General features: G+C 38.4%; 1 protein-coding gene across 9 annotated transcripts in view; it reads right to left on the bottom strand.

The window, feature by feature from the left end:
- The window catches only part of ERC2 (ELKS/RAB6-interacting/CAST family member 2), a 413,891-nt gene extending 409,264 nt beyond the window's left edge, over positions 1 to 4,627 (bottom strand). For 4 of the 9 annotated variants that reach the window (XR_007628669.1, XR_007628670.1, XR_007628674.1 and 1 more), the window contains exon 1: positions 4,351 to 4,626. The gene's annotated coding sequence lies outside the window, so the exon portion shown is untranslated. Of the gene's footprint in view, positions 1 to 4,350 lie in introns of all 9 variants that reach the window. The other 5 variants (XR_007628671.1, XR_007628672.1, XR_007628673.1 and 2 more) reach the window with 2 other exon arrangements.
- Positions 4,628 to 15,490: the final 10,863 nt, after the last annotated feature.

Below are 15,490 nucleotides of genomic sequence, written 5' to 3'. Positions count from 1 at the left end.
ATGTCATATTTGTCCACTAATCTGAATTGTTCAAAGAATAAAACCGGTAAGAACTGTATTTAAACAACAATATATTTTGAGGAAAAAAACACACAACAGAAAACTGCTTAAGTCAAAGTCCACACTGTCACAGAAATAACAGGCCTGTGCCTTTTTATAAGGTAATTAAATGATTCAGACGCTGCACATAGCAAAGATAATGAAATATATATCTTAGCAGATTACAAGCAAATTAATTTTACCTACCATGAAAAGTGCTTAGATAACAATAGTGCAAACTGAAGAAGCATCAGCACAATTTGCAACAGGATTCAACTCATATTCCATAAAGAAATATCAGTTCCTGAGAATTCAAGTCCTGTAGTCTCCAAGCCCATTCAATTTGTTCCATTTTTGCAATGGGACAATCCAAGTGGATGCCAAATAGGGTAACTAAAAGTATGGACACAGTAAACCTCCATTAGGAATGGGAATAAGTCAGCATTCACCCCAAGTGATCCAAGACATTTACTTGGAGGGAAATGGTCCCACATATTACCAATGCTGTGTGTAACATGGGATCTGTTGGACTAAATTCACAAATAGCAGAGAATTTTGTTATATTTTTTTCACTTCCTCCAAAACCAATTGCCCATTAAATCCAGCTAAACAATCATTATAAACAAGGCTTTCTTTTGTGACTTCCCACCTCAGCTCTGTAGTTATCCCAGAAATTACAGCACATCATTTTCACACATACATACACAATATGTATTTATATATACAGTCTTTTTACTCCTTTCATTGTCCCATGGCATTTCCCACAAAATTTAAGATATTTTTAAATTGATTTCACTCTAAAATATAACTCCTAAAATTTCTGCATTCTGTAGAATTTGGCTTATCTTATACAAACATTCACTGCATATCCATGCTTATAAACTTTCTTGGACCTTCAGATGTAGTCCACAGCCATTTTCAAAGGAAATAAGGAAATAGTTGGGGCTTTTTTCCACATCTTACATAAAAGCAATAACAAACCAACATAACTCCATCTCACTTGATTTCAAAAGATTGCAAAAGACTGTTTCTTCATAAAATGCATTACATTTTTTAAAAGTGACTAATTAAAAATGCTCCAGAAAAAATATTTAACTGATGTTTTTGCTAATATGACTTTGCATTTTCATAATGTGAAAGTATCACTCAGAAGAAGCAGCACTATTTTTCCTTGACCAACCATGACTCTTAAAAACAAATTGTAAATTCATTTTGCTTTAAAGCAACTCTTACCCTTTTTCCAAGACTTCATAGAAAATATAAGCTAGCAGTAGTGTGCAAAACAAGTTGAGGCAAAATCATCATTGCTGAGTGCATATGATCACTCAAAAAGTGAAACTTAGATCCCAAAAATACTTTAAAGCAATCCTAAAATGAACAATCTCACAGATAAAAGAGCAGTCATAAAAATAATTAAAAAATTAAAAATCAGTATCACAGTAATATTCCTAGGTGGATCTGACTAATAATCCCCATATCCAACACATTACAAACTAAATTAAACAGAGAAGATAACAAATGCATCATAGCAGATAAAAATATAATAAGCACCATAAGAGATACAGGTGGGAGAGCATATGTTGTCTTTGGAAGTGATAAACAGGCTGATTGCCTCACCCTCTTTGAGGGGTGAACAACCCACTCTTTTTTGTTAGTCATCCTTCAAAGGTCTGCAAGAATCATCTTTCTAAAGCAAAAAAAAAATTAACCTTGAGCATTCTTTTACAAAAACACGCATGTTGAATAGCCAACTCTCTAAATACCACACATTTGACATTCTAAAATGGTTGAATATGTTCACTTCATATTTGCCTGCTAACGAATATGTCCCACACGTTGCTATGGCCTTCAGAGCAGGCAAGGAACAGGAGAGGGGACTGGCATGGACAATTCTATCTTACACTACCCTCCACCAGAATCTGACCACCAGTGAGTTGGGGGAGTTGAAGAAACACCCAAGGAATAAGAGAGATGACAAGATGGGTCTCTTCCAAATGCACCCAAACCACAAGAGAACGGATAATGAGTATGGTAAGTCACTCAAAGGCTAAATAAGGAACTTCTCAGTTCTTAACTGCAAGATCTACCCCGCCCTAGGTGCACTTGTAAGACACACTGCACAAGGTTCCTCCACAGTTTAAACATCTAGTTCCAACCTGAGTTGGGCAGACACAAATCTCAGGGACTGAGATTTATTTGGAAGGACCGAGATTCTTTGGAGGAAGGAATTATGTTCCCTTCCCTTCACTCGCAGAACAGAAAGCCTCTCCTTCTCCCAAATATCTGTAGGAAAAGTGAAAGTGCTAACTCACCTTCATGCCTTTGAGAGCTATATTTATACAGAACTTTCAAACAAAACTAACAGTAATGGAAATGTTTCTTTAAACCACTGAAATCTGGAGTTCCTTTCACACACGGCCCTTAACACAGTCACTCACAAAGCCAAGTTTCTGTAAGTTTCTTCCATAAGAAACTGTAACAGAACTTTTCCCTGAGAAACATATTCCTTAAGGCAATTGGATTAATTTACTATTACACACTCTGTAAGTGTGTAGACAGGCCCTAAGAGGGGACCTTCTCCTCCTCGTATTCAGGAAAAGGAAGACACTGGGAAACACTGTGCTCAAGCAGATGAGCCCGTGGTAGGGCTGGGGCTGCGAGAGCCTCGTTTTGCTGTGCCGGCAGTGTTTTTATCGCTGGTTTTTCCCTCACCTGCGCTCGCCATCCCTGCCCGCCCGTAGCCAAGGGAGCGGGGCCGGGCAGGGCAGGGCGGGGCCGTGAGGGTGGGCACCGACGGAGCTGGAGATGGCAGTGGGGAGGATGCAAGGAAGCCCCCCTGGCAGCGGGATTGCTTTAGAGCTGCCCGGAGGGACGCGCTGCGGTGACACAGCTGCCTGAGGGGGAGCTGGCCGGGAAGGTGGTCGGGCTTTCCTCCCCCCTCGCTGGCGAGCAGCGAGGATGGGAGGAGAGTCCCAGGTCGCCAGTGCCCCCGCGGCTGGAAAAGGGCCCTGAATCCACGCCGTGAAGCTCCGCGATTCCCTGAGGCGGGAGGAGGGCGGTAGCGCTCCTGAGCATCTCCCCGCAGGGCAGGGCGAGACGGGGCATCTGCTCCGTCCTCGACTTGGCCACACGGAAAAGGAGTGCCAGGGGGAAACGGAGTGCCAGGGCAGAAGTGACTGGATGGAGGGGGGACCTCCCTCCTTTCCCCGCCCTCCGGAGGAGGGGGAGCCGAGCGGGGCCTGCGCCCGGTGCGGCTCCGGGAAGGGGCCGCGTATGTAGCGGCGGCCCCGGACACGCACCCGGGGGATGCGGGCACGGGAATCGGACATAAAAACAAATCCCAAACAAACAAATAGTCAAGTGAAACCGCTGGTTTTAAAAGCCAACCAGAAAACTAACCCTGACAAGTAGGATTTGCCCTCCTCTTGGCTGCACTTATTGGCCGTGCTTATGTGCAACGAGCTTGTATCTGCCAATACAAGTGGTCGGCTGGCGTGTCCGTCAACAGGGAAACAGCAATTCGCCGCTAAGGGAGTACATTCCCATCCATCCATCACAAGGCTTAGCAGGTAGCCGCCTAGAAATCAATCATACACTAATAAAAAAAAAAAAAAAAATCCTTCTCCATCACATTACTACTCTAGTGCTCCCAGAAAAAATATGTATGTACCCTTGATGAGTATATGCGTGGATTTTATCATATGCATCATATCCATCAGTCTTGTCCAGTCTAAAATGATCTCTTCCTAAAAAAATTAAACCACACAGCACCATAAATGAGGAACCCTGGTAAGTATTCATTAATTATATAACTGAAAAATAATATTCTGTTAGTTTCTCTTTCCATTTGCCAGCCACTAGAAGGGAACAAATCTCTCACCTTTTTCCTGACACGGTTTTTAAAACACCAAACGTTATCCAGTATTTAGATATAAAGCTAAAAATTTCCAAAGCTTATCGGTTCTATTCTAGAAAACTTTAACAACAACAATAATATTTTTAAACACTGGGCACAAAAAAAAAAAAAAAACAACAACAACAACAAAAGACTCCTATGGTTGCTTTTAATAGAAATTGCAAGAGAGATTTCTGGTTGACGATTCTGTAGGGAGAGGCACTCTGTTACCAGAATAAGACGTGCACTTGGTCCCATTTATTACAATGTATTTCTAAAGCACTGTAAAATATTCTGCAAATTCATTTCCAGATTCAGCTACCAGGTAGTTGTAAAAAGCAATATATAGCAATTTCCTTAATCACAAATAATTTACAGTCATGTATTACAGCCATATTCTTGCTTAAGCTTCTCACCTTTCAAATCATTGCATCTGTCTTTCGTCCTCACATGGATTTTACAACATCACGTTTAGCTGACATCCCATTGCGCGGAGGAAGGAGGCAGCAGGGAGAGCCGGAGCCACCGAGCACCTCCGAGGGGAGGAAGAGGGGGAACCCGCTGCAGTCGGGGGAGGCTTGTGTGCTCCTGTCCCTCGTCTTTCTGTCCCTCAGCGAGTCTCCCTCAGTCAGCTGCGATCCTGGCTGTCTGGGTTGCCAGTCCCTGACTCAACATTCCCAGCATTCCCGAGGAGCTGGGGCTCCACCGGCTCGTCCTGCCGCCGGGGGCAGCAGCGGCAGCAGCACACGCACTGCCAGCCCGTGATTTCTCAGAGCATTTGTCTCTGTCCATTCATTGCCAACCCGTGGGTTCCAGTCCCCACCCAGCAAACGTCGGGAAGTGTGTTACTCATTGTGAAATAGCCTAAAAATACACCTATGTCTGCGTAAAACTGCAGAGGCAAATTTGCTTCCTGGTCCCTGAAGGCCAGAAATGTTCGAAGTCAGGTGCTTAAGAACATGATTTCTAAAAATCCATTACTGTATGTACATGAATACACAGGGAAAGAAAAGAAAGCTAAATCTCTATTTTAAAGTGTAAAAGAAATTAAAATGACATCCATATTTATTTGTATTTTTTAAAAAGCACTATGCAGGGGGAAAAAAATAAAAGCCATGCAAAGCTGGAGAGCTTCTTCCATCAGAAAACTGCATTAAAAATTATTCCTGAGATTTTATTTCTCTTGTATTAAGGGGAGTGACAGAAGATTCTATAAACACCACAGACTTCTCATCCTAAGAACTGAGGTTTTGTTCCTTTTCTAGTTTTCCATCTTCTCATTTTTTAATTTAATTGCTCTGTATATAATTATAAGTGATCACACTCAGCCCTTAGCTTCCATGTACCTTCACACCTTCCCTTACACAGAATTTCAAAAACATATTTTATCTACCTCTTCTTACTCTCATTGCCATAATAACGATTTTAGGAAGCACTTGAGATCTGTAGTTGTTTCACTGTAATCTGCATTTTATTTCTCTCTTGCCCACATATGCACCTATAAATGCCACTATTAAACATTATTGATAAGAACAACTTCCACAGAATTACTACTAAAAACTATGTCATAATATCAAATTGATTTCAACCAATCATGATTAAAATTAACATCATCCCTTCACAGCTGTATTTGAGTTACCCAAAGCCCATTGAAATAGTTGGCTGTCATGAATATATACTCAGAGATGTTGGAATGCCATTCAAAGCAGAAGTATAGCAAGTTTGTATTTCCCCAAGAAAGGGACATACTCTTTCAATATCTACCTCAGCTATAATTGCAATAGGGGGCAAACATTTATTTTCCAAGTCCAAAGTAATGGGATAAAACATGATTAAAATGCTAACTTCAGTTGCTTTTAGATCTGCATATTTACTGGAAGACATTTCTGTTAAAATAGTTACAAAACCATGAAAAATATGGACAGAGAAAATCTGTTCCCAGAGAAACTGACAGGAAGGGACATGGTTTTGTATACAAATAATTTCACTTGATCTGAAAAGCAAATACAGGAGTATTCTTGAAGAGCTAGCAAGTCTGCATCTTAAGGAAATGATAAACGCTGTTAAATGTGGGTCACTACACTGAGTGCTTCAAAGCACAGGAAGTGTCCATTTTCAGAAGTTTGGTGCTTAATTTGGATTCAGTGTGCAATAAGAATATCTTACAGACCTGTCTCAATATTGCTACATCCAGTTCTATCTCAGTACTGTTAATGATGACAGGACTTTTGTTCTAAGTGGTGTCAGTTGCTGACAGTTTTTTAAAAAACACATCACACCATCCCTGTCTATGTGAAAAGACAAGGAACATCAGGTTCTGCTTTCTCCTGTTTTGTGACTCATTCACTGGCAAAGATTAAGGGCCTTGGGAGAGCTGGCAAAAGCCAGGAGCACTCTGACAGAAGACCAGTATCCTAAGAATCCTCTTTCCAAGGAATAATCACTGTGGGAAGACAGAGTGTTACCATAAGGATGCAATAATATTGCAATGAATTAAGCTTGCTATCATTCAATAAACTTTATAGCAGAATTAATCAAGGACCATGTTGGAGCAGCAGACCATCTGCAGGGGGACTGTCAGTGTTACAGTGCCAAAGAACAGAATATACCCACTATGGACAAGACCATTTGGTGCAGAGCTTCACGGGGAAAAAAATATTTTGCTGAATTGTACTCAAAAGAGTTGTTAGAAAGATGTGCAGTTCATGGGAAGAGGAAAAAAGTAACCAGAATTTTACAGCTAATCTACTTACTGTATTAGAAGAAACAACATCCATGCAAAAAACCTCAGGGTCACATAATCCAAACCCTTCAAAAATATTAATTCCTTACATTCAAGGGAATGCTGGAATCCAAAGGGTAGGATAGTAACAGTAGTAGGTACTTAAGGCTGACTTCTCTGTAGCTGATGGAAGTTCTCATTTCAGTCTAATCACAGGACCATCTGTGTTGTCCTTGGTGCCACAATGCAGGTGGGAGCCACTGAGCATAAAGAGTCAGGTCACATGAGTAAACTACCTCTTTTTTTCTGGTTGTTCAGGGTTTTTTTTATTATTTTTGTAAGAGGTTCCCATTAACTACTAGACATGTCTTTCAGCCAACTGTTAGAGGAAAGCAAGCTGTTGTAAAACTTAAACCACTATTTATATTATAAAGTACCACTTGATGCTATATCAAGTTGATACTTTTCAATAGAGTTTATCTGCCTAGCATACTTAGGTTTATTTGCTTTCTGAAAAGCTTTCTTGTGTGTTTTCTGCCTTAAAAATGCAGTATATTCATACTTGTTTCTGCTTTCACATCAGGAGCTGTGAAAACCCCACTGGAATTAAGGACAACATTTTTATTTCAATGAGCCTAAGTTAGGCCCTAAACAAGCAAAGTATATATGAAATGCATTTTTCAAGTCTGGTATTTTCCTTGGTTTATACTATAGTGATTTTGGAAACATAAAAATATAAACCAAACTTCTCTGTTTAGTTACTCTAAGTATAAATAATTGAAAATGGCATATAATGTTACTTATTGTCTTCAGTCCCTGTGCCTCCCTTTATCCTTCCCAACTCTTTCTTCTCTTCTGACCTCTGGTAGTAACACTTAAGCAGCAGCAGAGAAGATGTGTGCTGTTTAGTGCTTCACTTTTTTAAAAAACATGAATACAAATAGAAATGGAGCTCAGTCACTGCTGCATAATTGCTAGCAACCAACTGCAGGTGTGTGCTTTAAAAACCCAGCAAAATGCATTTTATCTTTATTCATTGAACCTGTTCTGATGTATTCCCCTGTGCTTCCCTAGTGGCAGAGTTGCCTTCAGCTTTCATTTTCTATCACAAAAGCCAAATCAAGAACATGATGTAACAGTTTACTTTCTAACTAAAACTAAATGTTAAAAATTGGGAAAATTCTGGTATTATACTACTGTATGAAAACCTGAATTACTCCCTCACAAAAATACAGCAAGAATAGAAACAACACAAAGACATGAATATTACTATAAACATGGGAGCTTCTGAAACAGAAATAAGACATGATCATGCAAGTCACCCCCCTATGGTTCAATGGTAAAACCCAGAAATATGTAAAATAATGTTAGATTATTATCAAGAAACAGAATTAACAATTCCTTTTACACTGTGTTGCAGCACAAAGAAAATAGATGCAACAGGAATGTCTTTGATAAAATTTAGCTGTTTATTGCATTCACAAGAACTTTTAAAGTTCATTATAATTTTTCAGTAGAACTTACAAGCTATTGCCCAGATAGAATTCTGTAAATAACCATCAAATAAATGGTTTAGTGACTGTGTTTCTTCTTTGGAAAAGAAAGTCACAATCGATGTTGGTGCTCTTTATTAATACTTGATTCCCATGAAGGATTAAACCAGAAAGTTACTTTCATAGTGCAAGTTCTTCCCAACTGCTAATGTCTGGAAAGAAAACAAGTAAAGCATAAACATCTTGAATTAGGTTCAATATTTTAAGACCTAAAATTTCATTTTCCTTGTTGAATCTGTGGTCTGGAAATTCAGCATTATTGCTACCACTGTTGTACATACTCACTGACTTATAAATGACTGGAGCTGCTGATAAATGAGCACTGACTAGTAAACTCTCAAAAAAATTAACCAGCACCTAAATGAGTTCAGACATGCCAGTGCTAAAGTCCAACTGACTTTTCAGTAAGGAGTAAGCTTTCCAATGGCCTACCTTATTCCTGAAAATTAAAGCCAGGTACTAAAAGTTTTACTTACAAGTGTCAACATGAGGCACTTCATCTGAAGGCAATCGAGGTGCTCCTCTCAATTCTGCAGTTGCAGGAAACTGTGATTTCCTTCCCTACTGCCGATCCCAACCTCTATGGTGAAGTTGGAAGCTACAAACAAAATCAGGGTTGTAGAACTGTTCACCTGCAGTACTTCACCATTTCTCCACAGAGCTAAAAGGCAGCCACTTCTTAAGGAAGCCTTTTATTGGCCACATCCTCCAATTTTAAACAGCTGAGCACTGAAGCCTGAGGTCCTGCCTTAATCACATTCACATGTGAAAGGACTTGGGCGGGAACCAAACTACCTAAGCTTGGTGGAGCCAGAAACTCGATCCACTGGAGTAGTCCAGAAAAGGAATCAAATTTCTGCGATGAATAGCTGCACACTAGATCAAATAAATTAAGGAACAATGTGAAAATAATTAAAACCAGTAGCCCTGTATGACTGCTTCAAAACTGACAATGAACCCTGCTTTTGTGCTCGTGGATTCTGTTGAGGAACTGAGTGTTCAAGAGAGCAGCAAGAAGTCAAATACACCTGACCATGGATGGCCAATCCAGCTCACAGTACTGTTAATTAGCTAATAACTGACATTACATGGCAGGTGTGAGGTTCCCACAACTGTTATGTTTGTAATAAAAAGACTTGATAGTCTTCCATCTGTTACTCTACATAGACACACTGAAGATAATTTATAGAACTACTGTTTTGAGAGGATAACACTTTATATCCACTTCATACGATTACATAGAATATGCATTTCTAGGGACTTAAATTGCATTTATTTTATAAATTACTTTAGACAATTTACATGGTGGGTTTAGAGGTATTTTTACAAATATACTTGTACTCCTCCTTGGTATTTTTGCATGAAAACATGAAAAAAAAAATCCCCAATAAAAGATCCCCAGTAAAAATCTATGATATAAAGGCTAAGTTTATCACAATCTTGAAACATTCTTCATTACAAATCCCAGAAAAAAAAGAAAGAAGAACTTTCCCTTTAAGAAAAAAACACTTTTCTTGCTTTGTGGTTCATGTTTGCAGTTATACTATGTAAAATAAACCACCTAGAGAACACAAGAAGGTTAGATTTTACCAATATAATTTTTTTGTTCCATATACAACCTGAGGTTAAATATTAAGGAATTCTACATTTCAGTGACCAGATAGTTGTCATATACTCTAGGATCTTCACTGAAATAGTTCTCCCATTTTATAGGGATTACTTACAAAAAGATCTCATAACCATTAGATTTTCCATTTTGTCATTGAGATTCTTGCCAGTGCTGTGACACAGAATAACTACTGGCACAAGCCATTCTGAATAGTGCATTTATGTGCTGGTCTTTAAAATCGAAGAAAGGTTAAATAGAAGTTTGAAAATATCCCTTTATCAGTATTTCTATGACAATTATCTACTACCCTGACTTTGTGAAATATCTGGACTTCTCCCACAGTGGAGTAAAACTTGGCAACCACTTGAGGCTCTGACTTCAGAAAGTTATGTCCCCTTATCTTACCAACTTTAGAGCTAAAAAGAGGTAATTGTCTTTTTTGCATTAATTTTTATCCTTTAGAACCCGCCCTGTAAACGAATGTTAGCAAGTCATTAAATGTTTAAAGAACAACTCTCTGCTATGAAGGAGAAATGGCTTGGCATTATCTGGGTTCATGCCTCTGGACTCTCTCAGCTCCCAAATTAGGCTGTTCCCATGCAGGATTTGTACTGGGAACATGAGCAAACTTATGCCTGAGAACTGGGAGAGAGGGAGTTGTCTATTCCAAAAAATAGTAAGTGCTGTTCTAACTGAACAGTTAAATTGCAGTGCCAAGAAGCGCTTCCTGAGCCTGTTTAACCTACTGGCATAAATGTAACTGTAGGTGAAATTCTCCTTCTCTGGCTGATTCTATGACCACAGAAGGATCTAATGAAGGAGTTCCCCTCAGAACCTGAAATGTGCCTTAAATAAAGGCCTCTTTTAGCACTGATGATTGCAGATGAAGTGGGTGTTTAGGGGCCTTTAGATCCAGGAGTTGACTTGCTATTTCTTGTCTTGCATTCTTCCCCCAAGAGTTCTACTACCTTCATTGCTCAAATCCCACTTTTCCATCCTATTCCACTCATAAAATTTGTTGATTATCTTTCTGACTAAGATCAATTTGTGACTTCAGTGATAGGAACACAACCTCATAACGTAACAGAAGAATTTATGTATATACCAATAATGGAGGTCTACATCAAATTCAACTGAGAACTTTGAATTTATTAATTATATAGAAGAAATTAAAAATGAGAAGGCTCAAAAGTTAATATATATAGAGAAAAATATTTTTAATTGTTGGCTGGACATTATGTAACGTTTCCCTACAAAGAGGTACAAAATGGCTGGAAATGCACAGGAATTCCTCCTTGCCAGTCTGGCACTTCTATTTCTAGTGGACTGCAAAATTCAGCATATGCAGTTTGGGAGCATGACTATGCCTGAGGTGTGACTGTGCAGTGAGGGAGAAGGTGGCTCTCATAATACAGGCCTTGCAAATTCAAGGATTTTTTTTTCCTGTTATCATTTGTAAATACTTGATAAAGTATTGTTTAGAGTGATAAAAAATCCGTATGTGTGATGTTACTAAGTTCCTTTGTCCATTTTTGTGAACTCGTTTAATTGACTTTATTGGGAGAGTCAAATTAAAAAAAAAAAAAAGGACTGTCAGGCTGGTAGAAATAAATAATAATTTTGTTTCCAATCAGCTCTGGTTATGGATGAAATATGCCATAGTAACTTTATTTTCCACATATTTTTTTCTTCTTTATCATTCAGACATAATCTTGAGAAGAAAACTTATTTGAAGCAGCTGAAAAATTACAAACCAGAAAACACAGGAAGAAAAATTAAGCTTATAAACAGTTGTTGCTCTATCCTTCACTCACCTTTAAGGATGAAGAAACATGTATGTTCCTGTCAATCCATTAATATCGAGTATTCTTTTGGCAGATGTGAAAAAAGCAGAAGAAAACCATCATGTATTCTGAAGCCATATAGAAATGTCGAGAAGCAGATTCAGAACTCCCAGAAAAAATCAGGCAATAGAAACAAGTAGAAGTACTGATAAAATTCTTTAGTTAAATTACTAGCTGGAGGAAGAGACAGCAATGCAAAATTTCTATAAATTTTCTATAAATTTATCAGCCACAGAGAAGGTAAGAGAAAAAAAATGGGAAACCTAACTTCCATTTTTTGCTCTTTTAGGATTTAAGACACCTCTATACAAGTGACTCTAAGCCACAAGATTTTTCATGTTGAGTAAAGGAGCATTTTGCCATGCAGTGCAGAATTTATTCTGAAATCTTCAGGGCAGTTGGAAAGCAAATATGTATAGCACAAGGCAGACAGCAAACCATATGTTACAGCAGCAGCAGCCACTGTGAAGGGGAGGATAAGTGCATTAATCACTTGAGTATAGCTCAATTAAAAAGATTTTTATAAACCATGAAATATCAGAGTACAATACAGTGCATGATTTCTTGATCCCTGAGCAGACTGTGCTACTACTGTTGTATGAGAGCTGGATATGACTGTCTTTAATATGAATGAGGAACCAGAGAGATATTGGGATAAAACAGGAGGCAGTAGTAACAGCAGTAGTATTTTAAATAACATTTCTCTGTATCTTATTTGAACTTACTTACAATTCTCTGCTCCTTATTTAGATGTACTTTCAATTTTCAAAACCATATTTTTATTTCCTGCATTAATTTTTTTTTAAATGCCTTGACCAGGCAGCCGTGGAGGACATTTGAAAATTAGTAGAAATATTTTGCAGCTACAGCAATTGGTCTAAGAAAACATATTGCCTCCCTGCATGAGCCTTATCTCTCTGGAAATGTTTTGCCTGCTTCTTTCATGCAGCTAATTGGATTCATGGGTTTGGTGTTAAGGTGCAGTTGTAATTTTAGGATCCTAAAAAACCGTAGTGGCCTGTGCTTACAGGGACAGAAGGGTTAATTTAGAAATAAAAAGTAATCTGAGCAAAACTACTTTGTGGTATTTAATGAGAAAAAAATGATGGGAACATGGGAGCGTAACTAGGGAAAACAAAGTATTTTGGAAGTTGACAGTTATTTGATTTATAGTAGTTTACAATTATATTAGCTGAGGGAAATAGCACTTTACTTCTGTGGTTTTGTTACAGAGCAGAGATTATGGTGATTCACAATGTATTATAAGGAACAGAAGTGAAGAAAGAAGATCAGGCTTAAAAAGGATTTAGTTTGGTATAGCAGCAGGTACTCAGGAGTGTAAGGTGAGCTCAGGTTGTGTGCGCACAAACCCACCAGATCTTCCAGACCTCTAATGCTGGCTCTGGCACACACTCCCTGAACTTTTGGGTTGTACCTACGGACACAAAAGGTGAGTAGGGAAGGAAAAATGCCTGACAGCAAATATCCTGGTTACACTCCCTCTTGCAGGGCTCCTACTTGCATTTGATTTTCATGAGCTCTCTGTAAAGCAGATCAGGTGCCCAAAGGCTTTGAACCTTTAAATCTGTTTCAGGCCCTTCTCAGACGCTGCTCCCGTCCTGTTACACGGACAAACCACTCTGGTTGCACTACAGCACAGGTCTTCTTTTTGTTGCCAAGATACTTTCTTTGCTTCTTGAGAAGCTGCAGGTCGTTGATTGTTTGTAGTCTTCTTCTTCCTCCCAGTTTGTTTGCTAAACACAAACAATGCAGCAGCAAAGGCAGCCATGGAAGTGAATGAGGGCATTTGTCAGTTCCCTCCTGGTGAGATGAGCCAGCAGGAGTATGAAAGCGCAAAAGCATGTCTTTAAAAGAAGAGTAATTTTCTTAAATATTGAGAAGTGATTCTCTTAAGATAATACTTGTAATCAGCACCCAGCATGTGCAGCAGCCACGTTCTGAAAGACAAAATTGGCTGCTTCAGAGAGTTCAGCATAAAGCAGACGGTTGGGGTACTGCAGTTCTCCTACACTGAGTTATTAAAAGACAAATCCTGTATGCTACTGAAACTCAAATTGAGAGCTTCCAAAATCATGTAGTTCTTATATAGAACAGAAATATTCACGAGCAGCATATTGCTATTTGAAATTTAGGCTGTGGTCACCAAACCTATCCATATAATTAGCGTGCTTCTTAGAGATGGTTTTTGCACATCAGCTTGGAAAGTAGAACACTTTCCTAGGCGTGGAAATGACTAAGACCCAAGCAAGTAGAACAAAATCAACTAAGGGAGAAATGAATGAGGGAAGCGAGTGAAAGATCAGAATAAAGTACTGCAATAATCAGAATTTTTATTGGTAGAATAAAAAAACTCCATATTGCAATCGAATTGTGGTTGTGGTTATGGACCAGATACTGGATGAACAAGTGAAAGCTACTGAGTTACTGATAAAGTGCTTTTTATTAGTCCAGTTCTAGCAACGATCAGCACTTTAAGCACAGGGATGATCCCTGCACCAATCACCTCTGGCAGTCAGTTTTTATGGAATAGGGTACAGTATTATCTCAGAGACTGCTGTTTTCTTCTTATAGTAGAATTCAAGGTGGATCAGTATCCCCCAGTTCCTGTGCTCAAAAACTAGATTAACTGTTTCCTAGCTATTCTAGCACTATCAGTGCTATTTTAGATTACAGAAACATAAACTGAGGATTCCCTCATTTAAAATACTGGATCTCTCACATTTTGTCCTCCCTTTTCATAAGACACACTCTTCTTATGCTCTGAGTTTGAAGGGAATCTATCCAAAAACTTTACATTTTCTGAAACCTAATTTCCATTTTTATATGCTGTGGTACATTTTTCTTATTAAAAAATAGACTGAGTGAATCTCAAACATTCATTTATCATAAGGTGGTACTTTTGGTGGAAGTGACAGTGGTGGAAGTATTGTGCTGAATGAGGGTTGGTAGAGGGCAATAAATGTGCTTCACATAGAGCCCACTGGAAATTAACTTCACGTGCTCTTCTGATTAGATGAATAGCATGGCTGGAGATTGCTTATTTTGTCATGATAAAAGCAATACAAATTTTAAAATAAGTAAATAAATACTGTGCTCTAGAATTAATATGACAGTTTATGATGGCTCAGATGAAGTGTGAAACACACTGAGGCTTCCTTTACTACACAAAAAATTGCATATTATTTTATAAGGGGAGTGCTTTTAAGAAAATAATGAGTTTCATCATACCAATGGTGGCCTTGGCAGTGACAGGTTAATGGTTGGACTCAGTGATTTAAAAGGTCTTTTCTAACCTAAATGATTCTATGTTTCAATGTCTAGTAATATCAGGCTACAGTCTTTCTAGTTGAAAAGTTCAGATACTAAAAACCAGAACTCAAAAAAATCAAAACCAAGAAAAGTGCCATTTCAGAGTGCAGATTCATGTCATGGCCATGTTGCCCTCTGCTGCTCTCCTGATACAATCATACTTTATAGGAATACAGTAAGGATACTTCTGAGCTATTTTTAAATTTCCCAGTTTATTTACTTGCAGTTTCAACCTGTCTGTTAGTCATAATTTGAGTAAGTATATATGTAAATTACTGTTTATATTAAATACATATCTCTCTAGGAAAAAGGAACAGTTCTTATCTCCAAAGTGCTGTCATACAGTTAACTGGATAAATTTACAGCAGACCAGAATAGAGTTTTGAAATCTAAAATAAATGCTTGTATAATTTTAGTAAAAAAATCCAGTTTGTATCAAAATAAATTCAGCAAAGACTATAGAACACGTATATACAGTAGCAGATATTTGGCTTTGTT

The sequence above is a fragment of the Myiozetetes cayanensis genome, unplaced genomic scaffold (assembly GCF_022539395.1).
Source record: "Myiozetetes cayanensis isolate MyiCay16 unplaced genomic scaffold, myiCay2020 scf18, whole genome shotgun sequence".
Classification (NCBI taxonomy): domain Eukaryota; kingdom Metazoa; phylum Chordata; class Aves; order Passeriformes; family Tyrannidae; genus Myiozetetes; species Myiozetetes cayanensis.
Note: the sequence above shows the minus strand (reverse complement) of the source record. Positions and strands in the feature narration are given on the sequence as shown.